Genomic DNA, 19282 nt, shown 5'->3' on the forward strand with positions numbered 1-19282 from the left:
TCTGTCACATTTACAGGTCACGCAAAGGTGGAACGGTGACGAGCTCTTTTACGAATTACAGACTCTCAACCCAACGAAGCGACCTTGATGCCAAAACGAATCCCTGAGCGCGAGCCACGTGATATATCGGCGCTGACACATGGTCCCATCACCTGAGCCCCTCCAGTATTCATCGTGTCATGTGGTGCTTACATCATACCCTGACCTGTCTACTGTTGACTCATCTGTTGCCAACGTGACATAATAGCCCTGTCATTGCCACTATCTAAACCTTGTTTCCGCCCGGGATCGAACCGTGTTAGGCGGATGTGATAACCACTACACCACGGAAACGCCCAATAATTAATAATGAACCAACCGGTCGGAAGACAGGAGCGACCGACAGACCTAGATATGACAAGCTCTCCGGGGGCGGGTCCACATGAAGTGCAGGCTGACCAGTCGGTCAGGCATGGCGCCCCAACTTTTCACATCAGGTGTGAATATCACCGGGGCTGTAGCTCAAGTGGTAGAGCGCTCGCTTAGCATGTGAGAGGTACGGGGATCGATACCCCGCAGCTCCAGCGTGTGAGTTTTGGGCCAACATCGAAAAGCGATCGGGACTTTGTCCAATCATTTCATACCCCTGCATATCCAAAGCGTAGTTAAAGCTCTGCCACAATGAGGACTTCGGTAACCGACCAAACGGAATACGATAAAAGGGAGAGTGAGTTGTGACTTCTTTGACAAATTATTACTTGCTGTGTGTTCAGTTTTTTACGATAATCCTAGAGAGCCGGCCGGGAGACAGGGGCCGACTGACTAACCCAGACATGACTACCATCCCGGGGGCGGGCTCAACTCAAGTGAACGCTAACCGGTCGGTCGGCCATAGCGTCTCAACTTTTCACATCAGATGCGAATATCGCCGGGGCTGTGGCTGGATGGGCACTTCTGGGGGGTTGAATTGTGACTTGAAATTGCTTGTGGCAAAAATAAGAATAAGATAAGTTGCCTATACATGTGCGTACTTTTCTACACGAATCGGTCCGTTACAAACTGAATAAATCATGTACTTTATCCAAACGAAGAGCGGTTATGCAAGCTTTATTTTGCAACCCAATACACACAACACACAATGCGCCGGGCTCGCTTACACCTTCAAGTTACCTATACAAACGGTCGTGTTTTGTTGATATGACGGATTTAAGTCGTGAAAAGCAGCAAAATTGCTGTTCGCAATGATTTGTGTTGTTTTTTTGTTGCCAAAAAGCTAGACGTTTGATAACTGGAGGCAGAGACTGATTTCAAATTAGCTGGATCTCACCCCTACCACCTGGATTCAGAGTTCATTCGCTTGCCGCCCTTATCCGACGCCTGCTACCAAGGATGGATATCTACATCCCAGCTTTGTATTTCTATATCAGATAATGAAATTCGAGCCTTTTCTTTACGTGCTTTTCCTAAACGAACGTCACCCTTCACTATCATATGCCGCCAATATTTGCTTCCAAACAATTTTTCACGGTCCCTTTCCATTAAAACTTGCGCGCGGAGGAGCATTTGTTTCAACCTTGCTTCCCGACGAGCGTTTCACCGTGCAAAATTTACACGTGCGTACTTTTTTGCAGTTTTTTTGCCGAATTTTGCCGTTGCAAACTTCATAACCCATATACTTTATCCAAACGTGCGTATGTACGTTTATACGAGTACGTACGTTTATAAGAGCAGGTACAAAAGCCTTAGTTTATAACCCGCTGCAACGCGTACTTTTTCTATACGTACGCTTTTTCAACCCAGCAAAGCTAAGTTTATCATGTTGAGATAGCACCTAGCATGTTAACAGCATGCAGAGCAGGGTGAGGTCGAACCGTCCGACCGCACCATTAGAAAACGTGCAGCGCTTTATCGTCTGTTGTGGATACGCGTATGCGTAGGTTAATTCTTTGCATTTACGGGGTGGGAAATCAATGAACGTAAGTGACACACATCCATTAACATGAAAATCTTAGTTCACCGCTCTGGAGCTGCGGGGTATCGATCCCCGTACCTCTCACATGCTAAGCGAGCGCTCTACCACTTGAGCTACAGCCCCGGTGATATTCACATCTGATGAGAATAATTGAGACGCCATGGCTGACCGACTGTTCAGCCTTCACTTGAGGTGAGCCCGTCCCCAGAGAGATGGTCATGTCGAGGTCAGTCGGTCGGCTCCTGTCTCCCGACCAGCTGGCTCCTCGGGCATCATGGAGTGTCTCCGTGGTGTAGTGGTTATTACATCCGCCTGACGCGCGGAAGGCCCCCGGTTCGATCCCGGGCGGAAACATCAGTTACCTGGAAATCTCTAGGAATCTCGTCAATTACCTGGAAATCTCTAGGGATCTCGTAAAAACTTAACACACAGCAAGTAATAATCCCTAAAACGTGACAACTCACCCACACCTTCAAGTTACGTCGACAAGTGGGCGTGTTTGTTGATTTGGCGGATTTAAGTCGTCAAAAGCAGCAAAATTGCTGTTCGCGGTGATTTGGGTTATTTCGAGTTGCCGGGTAGCCAAACCTTTGATAACTGGAGACAGAGATTGATTTCAAATTAGCTGGACCTCGGGGGGCTAAGTTCGTAGACGCATAAGCTGCAAGCCTTAGTTCTTTTCCAGGCAGGGACCTGAACGCTCAAGCCATCTGGAGCACACCGGTATCGCTTCCTGAAGGGGACGAGCCAACACATGTGCCGGCCCATATCCGTCTGACGTGTATGATGCAAAATTATATCATAAATAAAAACAACGGCTCACGCCAGTCTATCCCGTATCCTTCTATGACACAACCCAGTGCGTCTCCGGTTCAAGCACGTATGATGTGGTTGTCGCTAATAAATGAAAGGGATATTTGCGGAGAGGCAGAAACATGCGAGTCAGGGTAAAGATGAACCAAGATCTGTCACATTTACAGGTCGCACAAAGGTGGAGCGGTGGCGAGCTCCTTTACAAATTACAGACTCTCAACCCAGCGAAGCGACGCTGGCGCCAGAACAGGGCCGCCAGATCCTGAGCACGAGCTACCTGACACATCAATTGACACCCTGTTCCAGGGCAGGGCCCTCTCATATATAACGAGTGCCTTCTTATCTAGAACAAGGGCCTCCTCTCTTCAACAGCGAGTGTGAAGTCCATCGGTTCGCAATCACTTAAGACCCAAATAATTACACTTCAAACTGTAGGGATCCACGTGAATCCACATATTAAGGGATTTGACCGTAGCGCTGCTACACGCACCCTCGGTTCGCCGTGCAATCGGATGCTTACACCCTATCCTGAACTGTCTACTGTTGCCGGTCCGAACCTGGCATGACAGCCCTGGTCGCTGCCTCCAACTAAACGCTGTTTCCGCCCGGGATCGAACCGGGGGCCTTCCGCGTGTTAGGCGGATGTGATAACCACTACACCAACGCGAAACACCTACCCTGGCAGGTAGACTGACGAGCCAGCTGTTCGGGAGACATGGGGCCTGACCGACTGACCCTAGACATGACCAGACTCTCCGTGGGCGGGCCCACCTCAAGTGAGGCCATCCAGTCGGTCAGCCGGACGTCCTCAACTTTTCACCTCAGATGTGAATATCACCGGGGCTGTAGCTCAAGTGGTAGAGCGCTTCGCTTAGCATGTGAGAGGTACGGGGATCGATAACCCCGCAGCTCCAAGCTATGAGTTTTCACTTTACGTTACGCGGACGCTTGCGACATACAGCGGCCACGTCAACAGCTGACTCTATCCGGGGGGCCCCACTCCTAACCTCTTAGCGGGCCAAGTGGATAGAGGCCAAAATGTTCCCGGGACCGGTCATCACCGCTCCAAACACATGCTCAGTAGTGTGTGCAGAGCATGACTATCCAACTTATCCTCGGTCTATCGTGGGCGACGGCGATGTGTATATCAGACGTCACTTGGCGACCGAATGCATCATAAAAAGCTGTCCCTCTTCGTTGGAATGGTAACGCCGGTAACGTATGCACCCTTTAAGGAATGGCTATTCAACATGGATACAAAAATTGTCGCTATTCGTTTGCCACCTTTTCTCCTGCTCCGACACTTGTCTGAAGCTGGCGCCTTAAGTTACGAAGTAATGGCCACGTAATCGCTAAGACTTGCGCAAAACGAGTGAACTTGCTCGCGGGAACGATACCCCAGACATAGTGGGCACATGTATGGGGGATTTCTCAACCCCACAAGTCGAAATCAAACCCCTGCAAATCCATCTACAAAGTTACAACGCTGTCACACGTTCCACAGACAATAGTGCAATCGTGTAGTGCAAACTCTCACCTGCCAGACCGGGCCGGTTACCTGTCACCCACACCTGCCTACCCCTGAATCATCTTGAGTTGCCCTTACCTTACCAAGTCAATTTGGCGTTGCTGCCAAATAAGTGTTGTTTTTTTTCGCCCGGGATCCAGCCGGGAGCCTTCCGCGTGTTAGGCGGATGTGATAACCACTACACCACGGAATCATCCGCCAACCGCTGACGAGCCGGCCGCTCGGGAGACAGGAGCCGACCGACTGACCCAGGCATGACCAGCTCACCGGGTCTATCTGGAGTGAATGCTGACCAGTCGGTCAGCCATGGCGTCTCAACTTTTGACGTCAAATGTGGATATCACCGGGGCTGTAGCTCAAGTGGTAGAGCGCTCGCTTAGCATGTGAGAGGTACGGGGATCGATACCCCGCAGCTCCAAAACGTGAGTTTTAGACTTGCAGCGAGGGCCGTTCGGGACTTAGTTCAGTTATTTCGTACCCCTGCATGTCCAAAACCAGGACATATCGCTGCCAACTGAGACCGTTACAAACCGGCCAAACGGAATACGACAACAAATCAGAAATATAAGTCAGGTGATTAGGTTGACGGGGAAACGTTAAAAATAGAAGTGAACTGCACGCATAACTCAATAAAGCGAAAGTCAGCAATGTCACTCGATGGCCCAAGACCGGCTGGCATGTGTAGCAGCACTCCCTCTTTTCGGACTTGTTTTTTTGTGAACAGGTTTTGTGGGAGGTAATCAGAGATGGATGAAATTACAAGCGTCCGTCCTTTAAATGTGAGGTTCAAAACTCACGCTCTGGAGCTGCGGGGTATCGATCCCCGTACCTCTCACATGCTAAGCGAGCGCTCTACCACTTGAGCTACAGCCCCGTTGATATTCCCATCTGATGTCAAAAGCTGGGACGCCATGGCTGACCGACTGGTCAGCCTTCATTTGAGGTGGGCCCGCCCCCGGAGAGCTGGTCATATCTAGGTCAGTCAGTGGGCCATGTCTCCCGACCGGCCGGCTCGTCATGCATCATGAGACGTTTCCGTGGTGTAGTGGTTATCACATCCGCCTAACACGCGGAAGGCCCCCGGTTCGATCCCGGGCGGAAACAGCGTTTAGTTTGTAGCAACGCTGCAGTTATTATGCAAGGCAGAGCAAGGCACACGTCCACAGCAGACAGATCCGCGCGGGATGTAACCGGCAGCTTGCATTGTGAAGGATGGACACATGTAGCGGCAACACAAATTGATGCATTCTTTGGCTTAGCAAGAATGGCAGATGGATGGGCTTGCTCGTGGCATCGACAACCCGTAGGGATTGGCGTTGGAGTGCTGCTACACATGCCAACCAGTCTTGGGCCATCGAGTTACAGTGCTGACTTTTGCTTTATTGAGTTATGTGTGGAGTCCACGTCTGTTTTTAACGTATCCTTTCAACTTAATCCACCCGGCTTTTACATTTCCGATTTGTTGTCGTATTCCGTTTGGCCGGTTTTTAATGGCCACATTTGGCAGCGATATATCCTGGTTTTGGACATGCAGGGGTACGAAATAACTGGACCAAGTCCCGAACGGCCCTCGCTGCAAGTCTAAATCAAGCATCGACAACCCGTAGGGATTGTCGATGCCACGTAGGTGGACATCTATGGGAGAGCGCCAGCTATCCGATCGATATCCCATCCCTATCCCTACGATGTCGATGCCATCGTAGGGGTAGGGATTGGTGATTTCCGTCGCACCCTGATCACCCCGTTCACACTGGCGCAGATCCGTAAATTGAAGCGACAGCTTTAAGCAAATGTTGAGGCCGTGGGGGGAAAAGTAACAAAATGAAGTCTTTGTAGCTACGTTACAAGCCATTTCCGTGACGTGCATACGCTACATGGGGAAATAATTCGAACTAACAGAAACTCATTTAAGGTCTTCAGTCGCTTAGCTGACGTGTGATAGACTCATCGCCTTCGGCCGGGAGTAAGTTGGATAGCTATGCACATGTACGTGACGTCATCCTAGATGACTGCAACGTCGACAGTTAGCGAACATTGTCCGACGGCAGTACGGTATGAGCTGCGTTGTGACAACTTATGAGATATGCCAGATGTTGCCAGCTGGCGGGGCAGCCAATCCTTCCTGTGCAGCATGCCTTATCCATGTGGGCAATCACCGTGCCATTTCCATTACCCACCCTGTTCTGCATCATTCGCGATAGGAATGCTCAATAACTCTAGTGGCGATACCACCCAAGACGATGTTTCCGCCCGTGATCGAACCAGGGGCCTTCCGCGCGTTAACCGGATGTGATAACAACTATACCACGGAAACACACGCCTGACGAGCCGGCCGGTCGGGAGACAGGGGCCGACCGCCTGACCCAGGCATGACCAGCTCTCCGGGTCCACCTTTAAGTGAAGGCTGACCAGTGGGTCTGCGACGGCGCCCCAACTTTTCACATCGGATGTGACTATCACCGGGGCTGTAGCTCAAGTGGTAGAGCGCTCGCTTAGCATGTGAGAGGTACGGGGATCGATACCCCGCAGCTCCAAAACGTGACCTTTTGACGTCATATTTCATGCAGAAACGCTTGTAACTTACTCCATCGCTCCGCATCCCTGCAAACCTACACATCCGAAAAGGGAGACACAGTGCTGTCACATGTGCCAGATGCCCTCAGGCCATCGGGGGTTTTCAACCTAGCATTCCTTGCACAAGGTTGACAACCTCGGTGTCGGTTTTACACAGCAACCATAACGTAACCACAAGCTAAACTGGATTAAAGTAAAGCTATTACGCTAAACTTTGACTTTCAGCCTGCTTTGCTCTTAGCCATTTGACTTATGATCTCCGTTGACGTTTGGCTCATCTGACTTGTATCGCCTCGACTTTTTGGCATTTGGCCTGTTGGAGAGTTGCCTTCAAAACGCTTGATTTCTTCGAATTTCTTCCACGTCCAAGCGCCAAGTTCAGCGAGTTTTGGTTCTCACATTAACGGCTGTGTGTGCCTTGCGTTCATTGATCTCCTAACTGCAAATTCAAGGAATCCTCCTGCAAGTACACATGTCCGGGACAGCGATACAACGCTGCTACATGTGCCCATGTGGATGCATGACCCATGGCGGATGGTTTACTCTCACTGTCCTCTGCACACTGTTGGCTCACTAGGTTTTATCTTAACAGAATAACATAGCGTTGCTAGGCTGGCAACTAACGTACGTACAGAGAAGAACATAAAGCAATTGTTTGTATAGCAATTGTTCCTTGGATATAAAGATCATATGGTAAAATGTTCGTCTGGAGTTTTTAACGAAATGTTTCTATGGGCAAACGTCCTTATGGAAAAAGGCCATGAACAATTGTTTGCACGCCAATATTCGGGAGCAAATGTTAGTCGAAGGTTACGTTCTTTTCACGAAAGCACGTGACGAAAAGTTCGAAGTTCGGTATCTGACGGAAGTACACACAGTAACACAAAGCTTGCGCGCACAAATTCGTCTGCGACGAAGGGAATGGGATGAGGGGGGGGGGGGAATTTTTGTTAAAATACTCGTCTACAGCTCGCATGAACATGTGCATTGCATGTTCGAATACAGAACTCCATCCTTGGTACCACGCGTGGGAGTGGACACTGCGCGGTCACATCATGTCGACTGGGGAAAGCGGAGGGTACGAGATGGTGGTGGACGGTGGCAACTGCATAAGGTTACAGAACATATCATGACAAGCCGAAGTTCGCAATGCATTAACATAAACGGTCTTAGACGGCCAGCAAATGAACTCGGAAAACCTGAGGTAGTGCAAGATGATCCTGGGACGGCGCTGGCTAGAGGATTACAATAAAAGGCATCACCCGCCGAGCATGTTGTGGTCCCCGTTTATCTCTCCACCTGACGATGTCTCTGTCGACGAATTTGACGCTCCCAGAGCGCGCCAATGCCTGAACTTGACCTTGCGTTTGCTTTCTTGACTTTTACATTTTGCTTCTGTTTTCAAGCGTTTCCCCTCGACTTTCATTCGCTTTATCTTTCCAATATTTATATTTATATTTATCCAACTTTCACCTTTATCCATTTTAGTGATCCATTTAGCAGGTCACCAGAGCAGCGTGGAAACGATACATCCTCCTTTTGGACTTGCTGGGACATGGAACACTGGACAAAGTCCCGACCAGCCCTGGACGTTAAGCCCAAAACTCACACGCTGGAGCTGCGGGGTATCGATCCCCGTACCTCTCACATGCTAAGCGAGCGCTCTACCACTTGAGCTACAGCCCCGGTGATAATAACACCTGATGTGAACAGTCGTGGCGCCATGGCTGACCGCCTGGTCAGCCTTCACTTGAGGTGGACCCGCCCCCCGGAGAGCTGGTCATATCTAGGTCAGTCGGTCGGCCCTGCCCCCGAAACGGCCGGCTCCCCGGGCCGCAACAGGCGTTTCCGTGGTGTAGTGGTTATCACATCCGCCTAACACGCGGAAGGCCCCCGGTTCGATCCCGGGCGGAAACAGCGTTTAGTTGGCAGCAGCACTAGTTATTGCGCGAGGTCAACGCCAGAGGAAGAGGCGCATATAGAAGAGCGGGATATAACCATCACGTCTCGCCACGAACAGTGGTAATTGTAACAGCCACAAAACTTCACGTATTCTGTGGATTGGGAAGGGTGATAAATGAATGGACATACTCAAGGCATCAACCCTGTAAGTAAATGAGATGGCGATTTCCATACCGCGCTAATCATGCCGAATAAGTTGGTGTAGCTTCGTAAAATGAAGCGACAAGTTCTAAGCCAGTGGCAAATGAAATCTTTAAACCGATTTTGGAAGCCCTTTTCGTGATGTGCACATGGCTATCTGATGATCACTCGAGCGAACAGAAACAACTTATTTGTGGTCTTCAAACACTCAGCTGACGCCTGATATATTCATAGCTGGGGGTAAGTTGGATAGCAATGCTCATGCATGTACATCACACCACCCTCCATGGCTGAAACATTGACAATTAGCGAGCGTTGTCCGACGGCAGCCCGGTCTCTATTATGTCACGAGACATGCCATATGTTACTGGCTGGTGGGTCGGCTAACCCCTTGACTTCGACAATCGCATCGCATTCTATGAAACCGTCCTGCACTTCATAATTCGTGCTGGACTTGCTCACTGCCTAGCATTGCTACAAACTAAACGCTGTTTCCGCCCGGGATCGAACCGGGGGCCTTCCGCGTGTTAGGCGGATGTGATAACCACTACACCACGGAAACACCTGATGACGCCTGACCAGCCGGCCGGTCAGGAGACAAGAGCCGACCGACTGACCTCGACATGACCCGCTCTCCGAGGGCAGGTCTACCTCGAGTGAAGGCTGACCAGTTGGTCAGCCATGGCGGCCCAACTTTTCACATCAAGTTGTTGTTATTTAGGGTTTTTGGGCGCGCCGACTGCATGTCATATTGCGCCCATGACGTTGTCATTTAGTTCCGAGGTAAACATGTGCGGCGAAATCCGATTTTTGCAAGGAATGAAAACAGTCGGCCATTTTCAAGAAGTTGAGAGTGATTACCAAGAATAGGGGTAAGGGACCGGAGCGTCGTCCCGGAGACTATGACAACCATGGGCAGATAATTCCTCACGATGGTAAGGGACCGGAGCGTAAGGGAGGTAGCATTTCGCCCAAAGTAAAGCAACCGCTCCCGGGCGAAATGTGGACATAGCTTAATTACGTGGTCTACCGTCAGAAAAGCAGGGCAACGAGGGCATCGGGGTCTCTCACCACACACGACAAATACCGGTGGGTTTCGTACGTATGGCCAATACGCAGCCTGCAAAGCACAACTTCTGCTTGCCTCGAATCACGGAAGCTGGAAGACCACGGGCCCAGTTCGGATTTTATATGTTTCAATTTGCTATTTTTGTCATTGTTCCTACAGAGCTGCCACTTGTGCTGCAAGAAAGGTAAAATGGCTGGATAAAAATGTCGGGCTGGAAGAGGCAATCTGCGCGTACACGGTGCATGTGATGCACGTTTTACGGCTGCGTCAGCGGGCTCATTTCCAATTTCTCACATCAAGTGTGACCATCAGTGGGGCTGTAACTGAAGTGGTAGAGCGCTCACTTAGCATGTGATAGGTACAGGGATCGATACCCGGCAGCTCCAAAACGTCGCCTTCAGTTTCGAATTTGTTGTCCTGGTGGTCGATCTGTCCTGGGACATTACCCACAGAAGTATCATCCACCATTTCAAAGTCAATTCTCTCCATGCATCGTCAGAGGCTTAATGTTTAGCATTCTTGAAAATTGGGGGTGCACCCCCGGACCACCGTTACTACGCCTATATCGTTCATGACCTTTTGCGCATGCAAATTTGTTGAAATCATCTTACACGTTGCGAACAGCTCCGTACGTTCAATTTGTTACGAACATTTGCGTATGGACATCATGTACAGGAACTTTTTCATACGAAATTTTGTCCTGATGCACTTTTGTCACTAGCAGCATTTCCCATCCTCATTTTATATCGTAAGAAAAACCCTTCCTAAGTACTTCTGTCATAATAAATTTATACATCACGTCCGTTTGCTTACAAACAATCGCGGACGCATCTGATGCATACGTACTTTATCCATCAGTTGTTTTGACTTGCAGCCAACGTTGCTGCCCAGGGATCGAACTTAGTAAAAGGTATCGGGAGGTTGAAACCAATACTTGGAAGGGATAGGTGGACAGGCGTCGTGGCTGCGCGAAGGGCGCCGAGTACCCAGCATTTGGTCCGGAGTGAGTCTCCGCTTGGGCAGCCGAAAGTTAGTTTAAACTTATTTGCTCCATGGGCCCTGATAGGTTTGACCTTGATGGCTTTTGCTTCCTTGACTTATCATGTTTTTCACTTTTGTTTTTTAAAGTTTCCCTTCAACCTCCCTTCACATGACTTTTATTTTCTTCCCTTTTACGGTACGACTTTAATGACTTTTATGACACATGACTTTTATTTTCTTCCCTTTTACAGTTCGGCCGATTACCAAATGCCACATGCGGCAACGCTATATCCTCCTTTTGGAATTGCAGTGGCATGGAATCACTGGACAAAGTTCCGACCGGTTCTGGATGTTCAGCCCAAAACTCACACGCTGGAGCTGCGGGGTATCGATCCCCGTACCTCTCACATGCTAAGCGAGCGCTCTACCACTTGAGCTACAGCCCCAGTGACATTCACATCTTATGTGAAAAGTTGGGACGCCATGGCTGACCGACCGGTCATCGACAACTTATAAGCTGGTTCCGGGTCTACCTCACGTAGACTAGGTGGGTCTAGTTGAGGCAGACCGGGAATTTGAGACAGACCCGCCCCCGGAGAGCTGGTCATGCCTGGGTAAGTCGGTCAACTCCCGTCTCCCGACCGGCCGGCCCGTCAGTCACCAGCAGGTGTCTCCGCGGTGTAGTGGTTACCACATCCGCATAACACGCGGAAAGCCCTTGGTTCGATCCCGGGCGGAAACAGCGTTTAATGAATTAATTTAATGATGAATTAACAGCAGACGGATCAGACCGCACAGATCAAAGCACCATGAAGAATACGCGCATGTAACACGGACGAAACATTACGCGTTCTTTGAATTTGCAAAGGTGGAAAATAAATTGGCTCGCTCCCGGCATAGACACCCGAAAGTAACAGGGATGGTGATTTTCCTTGCACGCTTACGTTGGCGCAGATTCGTTACTAGAAGTGACAGTTTTAAAGAAGGGTCAAGACAGTGATGAAATGCGGCAAATGTACTTTATATCGACATTTCGAGCAATTTCCGTGATGTGCATACACTGCATGAGGACATCATTCGAGCGAACAGAAACAACTCAGCTGAAGTCCTCAGTAGTTCAGCTGTCATGATGTACCCACCGCCTTTGACCTTGGATAACTTGTATAACAAGTGCAAGTTGGATAAGTTAGCTGATAAGTATGTACGATCTATGCCGCCACTGTGGTCTCGGGGAAATGTGCTGGACTCTTAATCCAGCAGCACTGGGTACGAATCTCCGAGCGGGCGTATCGTTTGGCACGAATGAAATGAAAAAGATCAGCTGGCAACTGGCCAACAAGGCTCAACCCAGGCCCGGGGCGGCCGTGTCGCAGCATTGCGCGGCACGTAAAACCCTCCGCATTCCTGTCTGACGCAAGGGCGTAGGCAAAGCTATCCGTTGAACTGGACTGCACGACTTGGGTGGTGGGTTCGGGGTACACGCAACAAGCTATGCTTAGCAGGTACTATGAACCCAGTCACCAATGCAAACCATTCGGAATACATTTATTTAAAAAGTAAGTTGGACGCGCATGCATGCCACGTCACGTCACGTCATCATAGAAAACTGCAACATCGACAATCATCGAACGTTGTCCGACGGCAGTACGGTCTTACCCGCCTTGCGAGAAGTTATGGGACAAGCTAGAAATTGCCAGCTGACGAGGCAGCACATCACTTCCGTGCTACATGTCTTATTCATGTGGGTAATCCTCGTGCCGCCTACCATTAAACCATCCTCAATGTTCAAGTTGACAATGTTCGCTAATTGTCGACGTTGCAGTCATCTAGAATGACGTCACGTACATGTGCATAGCTATCCAACTTACTCCCGGCCGAAGGCGATGAGTCTATCACACGTCAACTAAGCGACTGAAGACTTCAACTGAGTTTCTGTTAGTTCGAATTTTTTCCCCATGTAGCGCATGCACGTCACGGAAATGACTTGAAGCGTAGCTTCATTTTGCTACTTTTCCCCCACTGCCTCGACGCTTGTTTAAAGCGCTTCAATTTACGGATCTGCGCCAACGTAAACGGTATGCACAGCGTGCCGATGGGTGCCGATGCCGCGAGCAAGCCCAGCCATCTGCCATTCTTGCTAAGCCAAAGAATGCATCAATTTTTGTTGCCGCTACATATGTCCATCCTTCACAATGCAAGCTGATGGTTACATCCCGCGCGGATCTGTCTGTTGTGGACGTGTCTGGCTCTGCCTTGCGCAATAACTGCAGCGTTGCTACAAACTAAACGCTGTTTCCGCCCGGGATCGAACCGGGGGCCTTCCGCGTGTTAGGCGGATGTGATAACCACTACACCACGGAAACACCTGGCAGCGCCAGACGAGCCGGCCGGCCGGGAGACAGGACCCGACCGACTGACCTAGACATGGCCAGCTCTACGGGGCGCGTCCACCTCACATGAAGGCTGACCAGTCCGTCAGCCATGGCGTCAAACTTTTCACATCAAATGAAATGTCACCGGGGCTGTAGCTCAAGTGGTAGAGCGCTCGCTTAGCATGTGAGAGGTACGGGGATCGATACCCCGCAGCTCCAATACGTGAGTTTTGGACTTGCAGCGAGGGCCGTTCGAGACTTCGTCCAGTTACTTCGTACCCCTGCATGTCCAAAACCAGGATATAACGCTGCCAAATGTGGCTTAGCGGAGTGTTGTTTTTAAACCGTTTGGCTTCTTGCCATTTTACTTCTTCGCAGTTAATTATGCCGCTCCAAGGCCTGTGTTTTTTTTGGGGGGGGGGGGGGAGGGAATCGTTATGATCGTACGCAAAGAATGATCGTACAAAAGAACGCAAGGCAATTGTTCATTGGATAATGTTCGCATTCCTAATGTCCGTCAGGATAAAGTACTAAAGATATAAAGTCCGTAACGGCAAACGGTCGCATATAGAAAGGATGTGTATGCAAAGATGATATGGTACATGATTGTCGGAAAAGTCCGTAAAGAAATGTTACTCCGCGCAAAATTCCCTATGGGAAAGTGTCATGAACAGCTGTTCGTGCACAAATGTTCGGGAGCAAACATTAGTGGAGTGTTATGTTCGTTTGACAAAAACACGTAAGAAAAGTTTCGCATTTCGACATCCGACGTACGTACTCCCAGTACACAAAGTTTGTACGCAAACGCTCGTCAGCGATGTACGGGATAGGGGGTGGCAAGGGATGTGCAGGGGAACCACCACATCATGTGAGAGTAGAGGGCTGGGGGTGGTGGTGGACGGTGACAATTGCATTAGGTTAGGGAAAGTATTATGACCAGCCGAGCTTTTTATGGCATAAGCATGAACGCTCTAAGGCGGCCAGCAAATGAACTCGGAAAAACTGAGGCAGCGCAAGGTGACCCTGAGATGGCGCTGACTGGGGGATTAAGCTATGAATAGCATGTTCACTGCAGACCATCGGCCGAATATGCTGTGATCTTCGTTCATCCCTCACCCTGATGATGTCTCAGTCGGCGAGTCCGCCTGGCGCCCCCTGAGCGCGCCACTGACGCCAGCTGACGGACGCGGCGGGAGCCAGCTCGCTTGTGGTATGCGGCAGGCAGACCCGTGAATGACACCCGCTATAGACTGCTAATATGAAGTAAGTAGGATTCTAGAAAAAGCGGAACAACAGCTGGACCCCTTTGATGCATCTCCTCTGATTAGGAACTTGTTTACATCGGACGCAACATTGAACAAGAGAACCACGTTTAAACTGTGCGCCGGGTAGACCTAGAAATTGCGCACCCAAATTCATGCCTCAGATCATTCCCAGATACCCGATTTCAGCGAACTGTGGGAGTTGATACTACATGATTTGTTGTCCTGGTGGTCGATCAGCCCCGGAACATTACCCATATCGGTATCATCCACCATTCCTAAATCAACTCTCTCTCTAAGCATCGTCATAGGCTTAATGTGCAGGATTCTCGGAGACTGGGGGTACACCCAAGAACCACCAATACCAAGCCTTTGTTGTTTACGAGCTTTTGCGTATCATCTAATGTCAAACTCGCTTTATACGTTACGAAAATCCGCGTACGTTCAATTCGTTACGAACAATTTGCGTATGTATGTGATGCATAGGCACTTTTTCTCACGAAATTTTGACCTGACGTTCTGTTGTCAATAAGAGCCTTTTTCATACATCTTTAATACCATAGCAACAAACCTGCCCGTACGTACTTCGGCCACCCGAACTTTATACCTGACGTACAATTACTTATGAACAATTGCGGACGCAATTAGTGCATACGTACTTTTTCTGTGTGTTATCTTGTCTTAATACCAACGTTGCTATCGAGGAATGGAGCCTTGTAAAACGTATTGAGAGGTTGAAAACCATGCATGGAAGGGAGGGGGTCTGCTTCCCCGCATTGATATGGACAGATGAGTCCCAGGCTGCAAATGAATGACACAAACAGGCGTCACGGCTGTGTGGAGGGCGCCGAATGCCCAGGATTTGGTCAGAAGTGAGCCTCCGCTTGGGCGGCCGAGGAGTTGTTTTAACTTATTTGCTTTCTGAGACCTGCTAACTTTGACCTTGATAACTATTGCTTTATTAACTTTTACATGCAATTTACCTGTTTTTAAGGTTTCCCTTCAACTTACATTCACGCAATTCTACTTTTTCTCCCCTTTATAGTATTCCGTTTGGCCGGTTGCCAAAGGTGGCAACGATATATCCTCCCTTTGGATTTCCTGGGAGATGGAATCACTGGAAAAACCCCGACCGGCCGTGGATGTTAAGCCCAAAACCCACTCTCTGGAGCTGCGGGGTATCGATCCCCGTACCTCTCACATGCTAAGCGAGCGCTCTACCACTTGAGCTACAGCCCCGGTGATATTCACCCATTAAGTGAAAAGTCGGACGCCATGGCTGACCGACTGGTCAGCCTTCATTTGAGGTGGACCCGCCCCCGGAGAGCCGGTCATATCTAGGTCAGCCGTCGGCCCTCGTCTCCGAAAAGACCGGCCCGCCGAGCGTCAACGGGCGTTTCCGTGGTGTAGTGGCTGCATGACCTGTAGCAGTCGATCGCCCTAACCCCCCCCCCCCCCCCCCCCCGGCTTCGCAATTTGAACCGATAGGTTCAAACAAGTGTGGAAGCGTGGCAAACCAAGCCTCCGAAGCGATGTGTTCAAACCATTTCTCTGCCTTGCATACGCTATGTGACAAAATCATTCGGAACACATTTAGTTTGAGGTTTCCAGTCGCTCAGCTGAACGCGTGATAAACCATCGCCTTCGGCTGCGTTTGGCTGCGGGTAAGTTGGATAGTTTATCGTCATGCATGCACATCACGTCATCCCCGATAACAGCAACGCTGACAATTAGCGAACATGTCCGACGGCGGCGCCGTCGCTTGAGCTACAGCTCGGAGACGTTTCAATGCGCTGAGAGAGATTACGACATCCCAGATGTTGCGAGCTGGTGGGTCAGCAAATCTTTTCTAATACAGACATGCCTTGATCATGTACGTTGCCATCGTACCGCTTCCACTAGAGCACCTGCTCTGCATAATCTGTGTTGGACGTGTTTTACACTCTTGCGGTGCTACCAGCTAAACGCTGTTTCCGCCCGGGATCGAACCGGGGGCCTTCCTCGTGTTAGTGAACAACAGTCGGCCAGCCATGGCGTCCCAGCTGTTCACATCATATGTAAATATCACCGGGTCTGTAGCTTAAGCAGTAGAGCGCTCGCTTAACATGTGAGAGGTACGGGGACCGATACCCCGCAGCTCCAGAAAGCCAGCTGACTTTGCATTTCAAGGACGAATGTTCGCGACTTAGTCCATCGCTACACATCCCTGCAAACCCTCAAATCTGAAAAGGTACAGCGCTGCCACATATGCACATGGTCGACTACCCCCGCGCCGGTTTTACACAGCAATCATGGTGTAACCGCGGACTTAATTAACATTACATTGCTCCCTTTTGATTTACAGCCTGTTTTCCTCTCATTCATTTATCTTCTATCTCCTTTGACTTTTGGCTCAGCTGACTTTTATTGCTTGACTTCTTTACATTTGGTTGTTGGAGTGCTGCCTTTAAGGCGGTTGACTTTTTTGCCACTTGATTTTTTCGCATTTGATAACGTTCAGGCTCCAAGCTCTGTGAATTTTGTTTTTTACATTAACATGCGCTGGGGTAGGGGGGGTCAAATTGACCCCCCCCCCAAAGGTTTTTCCAAAATGGTTTCCGAACGGCACGGCGCAGCCGCACCAAATTTTGCATAGCTGTAGATAATTGAATGGCGGATCATCTGGTATCCAAAATCTATATGTAACTTGTAAGGTCGCTGACCTATGGCAGGTCAAAGTCAGGTTGTGGTTTCAGCGAAGTCGATTTTTAGGGAATCGTTCAATCTGATGCAAAAACTAAGTGTTCGACGCAGCCATACATCATACAGATGCTTTCTTAGGCAACAAAAATATTGCATGAGCAAATGACGTCGACCTAAAGTCAGGTCGAAGGTCAAACCAAGGTCAAAATCAGCCTGTTTATTTCTCTAGGGTTTGCCGTATGGGGTAGTTCCTGGTGCTCATTTCAAATTAAGTGATGGCAGGAACCGCATTATACATCTTCCATGAAATTCTTAGAGGTCAGAATAGGTCACTGACCTAAAACGACCCAGGTTTTAAATATTTATTTTTAGACATGCTGCCTGGCGTAACCTATCGCTTGTTCAAATGCAAAATTCAGAGCAGCCTTGTATGATTTTGGTCACCATGACTTTAAAAAGGTCAAACAAGGTCACTGACCTTGAATAATCATGTGATCTTTTGCTCAGAAATGGTTATCTAGGTTCTGGGGGCGCTTTGGAGACAAACCTGGAATTTGATCTTGTTTGACCATATTTGACCGAAGGTCATGAGCTAGGAACCTCAAACTTTGACCAAAGTGAGTTCACGTACAGGTCGGCACACCCTGAAATTTGGTGTCTCTAGCTCTCTTAGTTCCCGAGATCTTAGGCAGGGGGCCGAATTGACCCCCTCCCCCACCCAAACGAAGGGTATCTAGCCGGCCACCCGGGCGCATGTTAAGGGATGCGTGTGACCCCCGTTCACTGATTTCCTACCCTGAAAGTTCAGAGAATGATCGAACAAAAGAACGCATGACAATTATTCGTAGGATAATGTCCGTATGCCTCATGTCCGTCAGGAGGAAGTACGCAAGGTATATAGTTTGTAATGACAAAAGGTCCTGTGTAATTAGCATGCACATATAAACACAATATGGTGAAATGTTTGTCGGGGAATGTTTGTAACAAAATGCTATTACGCGAAAAATCTGCATGGAAAAAAGCCGTGCGCAACTCCTTGTGTGCAACTATCTGGGAGCACATGTTAGTCGAGGATTACGTCCGTTTCACAAAACCACGTCAGAAAAGGTTCTAATTTCGACATCCGACGTAAGTACACCCAGTACACTGGGAAGAGGCAAAGGTAGGGGATGGTGGTGGACGGTGACAGTTGCATTAGGTCAAGTCAAGCATTATGACACGAAAAATTGATCACGACATAAGGATAAACGCACTAAGGCGGCCAGCAAGTGAACTCGGAGAAAACTGAAGTAGTGCAAGATGACTTTGGGATGGCGTCCACTGGAAGATTAAAACAAGCAGCACGTTCACTGCAAATTACCCGCCGAGCATGTCATGATCCCCGTTTATCCCTCACCCTGACGATGTCTCAGTCGGCGACCCCGTCTAACGCCCCCTGAGCGCGCCACTGGCGCCAGCTGACGGACAAGGCGGGAGCCAGCTCGTTTGTGGAATGCGGCAGGCGGCCGCGCGAATGACACCCGCTATAGGCCTCTGGTATACAGTAAATCGTAGTCCGGAGAGAACGATGCAACAGCTGGGCCCACTCTGATCCACCTTCTCTGGCTAGGACCTTGTTTACACTGGACACAACACTGCCCGAGAGTATCAGTTTTAAACTGTACGCCGGGGAGGGCTAGAAATTGCTCACTCGAATTGATGCCTTAGATTATTAGATCATTAGATCATGCCCGGAAACCGAATTTCAGCGGAATGTGAGAGCTGATGCAGCATAATTTGCAGTCGCGGCGTTTGATCTGTCCTAGGACGTTACCCACAGAAGTATCATCCGCCATTCCAGCCAATTCTTTCCATGCATCGTTATAGGCTTAATGCTCAGCATTCTCGGAAATGGTGGGCACACCCACGTGCCACCGTTACTACGCCTATGCTGCTCACGAACTTCTG

At 49.5% G+C, this 19282-nt stretch overlaps 14 non-coding genes across 14 annotated transcripts; 7 read left to right on the forward strand and 7 right to left on the reverse strand.

The window, feature by feature from the left end:
* The first annotated feature begins 490 nt into the window (after window positions 1–490).
* TRNAA-AGC (transfer RNA alanine (anticodon AGC)) lies at window positions 491–563 on the forward strand. The gene has a single exon. It is a non-coding gene; the product is annotated as a tRNA-Ala (tRNA).
* Window positions 564–2001: 1438 nt separating this feature from the next.
* TRNAA-AGC (transfer RNA alanine (anticodon AGC)) lies at window positions 2002–2074 on the reverse strand. Its single transcript has one exon. It is a non-coding gene; the product is annotated as a tRNA-Ala (tRNA).
* A 158-nt stretch (window positions 2075–2232) lies between these two features.
* TRNAV-GAC (transfer RNA valine (anticodon GAC)) lies at window positions 2233–2305 on the forward strand. Its single transcript has one exon. It is a non-coding gene; the product is annotated as a tRNA-Val (tRNA).
* Window positions 2306–4637: 2332 nt separating this feature from the next.
* TRNAA-AGC (transfer RNA alanine (anticodon AGC)) lies at window positions 4638–4710 on the forward strand. Its single transcript has one exon. It is a non-coding gene; the product is annotated as a tRNA-Ala (tRNA).
* Window positions 4711–5093: 383 nt separating this feature from the next.
* TRNAA-AGC (transfer RNA alanine (anticodon AGC)) lies at window positions 5094–5166 on the reverse strand. Its single transcript has one exon. It is a non-coding gene; the product is annotated as a tRNA-Ala (tRNA).
* A 157-nt stretch (window positions 5167–5323) lies between these two features.
* TRNAV-AAC (transfer RNA valine (anticodon AAC)) lies at window positions 5324–5396 on the forward strand. Its single transcript has one exon. It is a non-coding gene; the product is annotated as a tRNA-Val (tRNA).
* A 1357-nt stretch (window positions 5397–6753) lies between these two features.
* TRNAA-AGC (transfer RNA alanine (anticodon AGC)) lies at window positions 6754–6826 on the forward strand. Its single transcript has one exon. It is a non-coding gene; the product is annotated as a tRNA-Ala (tRNA).
* A 1653-nt stretch (window positions 6827–8479) lies between these two features.
* On the reverse strand, window positions 8480–8552 carry TRNAA-AGC (transfer RNA alanine (anticodon AGC)). The gene has a single exon. It is a non-coding gene; the product is annotated as a tRNA-Ala (tRNA).
* Window positions 8553–8710: 158 nt separating this feature from the next.
* On the forward strand, window positions 8711–8783 carry TRNAV-AAC (transfer RNA valine (anticodon AAC)). Its single transcript has one exon. It is a non-coding gene; the product is annotated as a tRNA-Val (tRNA).
* Window positions 8784–9458: 675 nt separating this feature from the next.
* TRNAV-AAC (transfer RNA valine (anticodon AAC)) lies at window positions 9459–9531 on the reverse strand. The gene has a single exon. It is a non-coding gene; the product is annotated as a tRNA-Val (tRNA).
* Window positions 9532–11392: 1861 nt separating this feature from the next.
* On the reverse strand, window positions 11393–11465 carry TRNAA-AGC (transfer RNA alanine (anticodon AGC)). Its single transcript has one exon. It is a non-coding gene; the product is annotated as a tRNA-Ala (tRNA).
* Window positions 11466–13309: 1844 nt separating this feature from the next.
* On the reverse strand, window positions 13310–13382 carry TRNAV-AAC (transfer RNA valine (anticodon AAC)). The gene has a single exon. It is a non-coding gene; the product is annotated as a tRNA-Val (tRNA).
* Window positions 13383–13537: 155 nt separating this feature from the next.
* Window positions 13538–13610, forward strand: TRNAA-AGC (transfer RNA alanine (anticodon AGC)). Its single transcript has one exon. It is a non-coding gene; the product is annotated as a tRNA-Ala (tRNA).
* Window positions 13611–15819: 2209 nt separating this feature from the next.
* TRNAA-AGC (transfer RNA alanine (anticodon AGC)) lies at window positions 15820–15892 on the reverse strand. The gene has a single exon. It is a non-coding gene; the product is annotated as a tRNA-Ala (tRNA).
* Between the last annotated feature and the right edge of the window lie 3390 nt (window positions 15893–19282).

This window comes from Pollicipes pollicipes, unplaced genomic scaffold, assembly GCF_011947565.3.
Source record: "Pollicipes pollicipes isolate AB1234 unplaced genomic scaffold, Ppol_2.1 Scaffold_6138;HRSCAF=7277_pilon_pilon_pilon, whole genome shotgun sequence".
NCBI classification, from domain to species: Eukaryota; Metazoa; Arthropoda; class Thecostraca; order Pollicipedomorpha; family Pollicipedidae; genus Pollicipes; species Pollicipes pollicipes.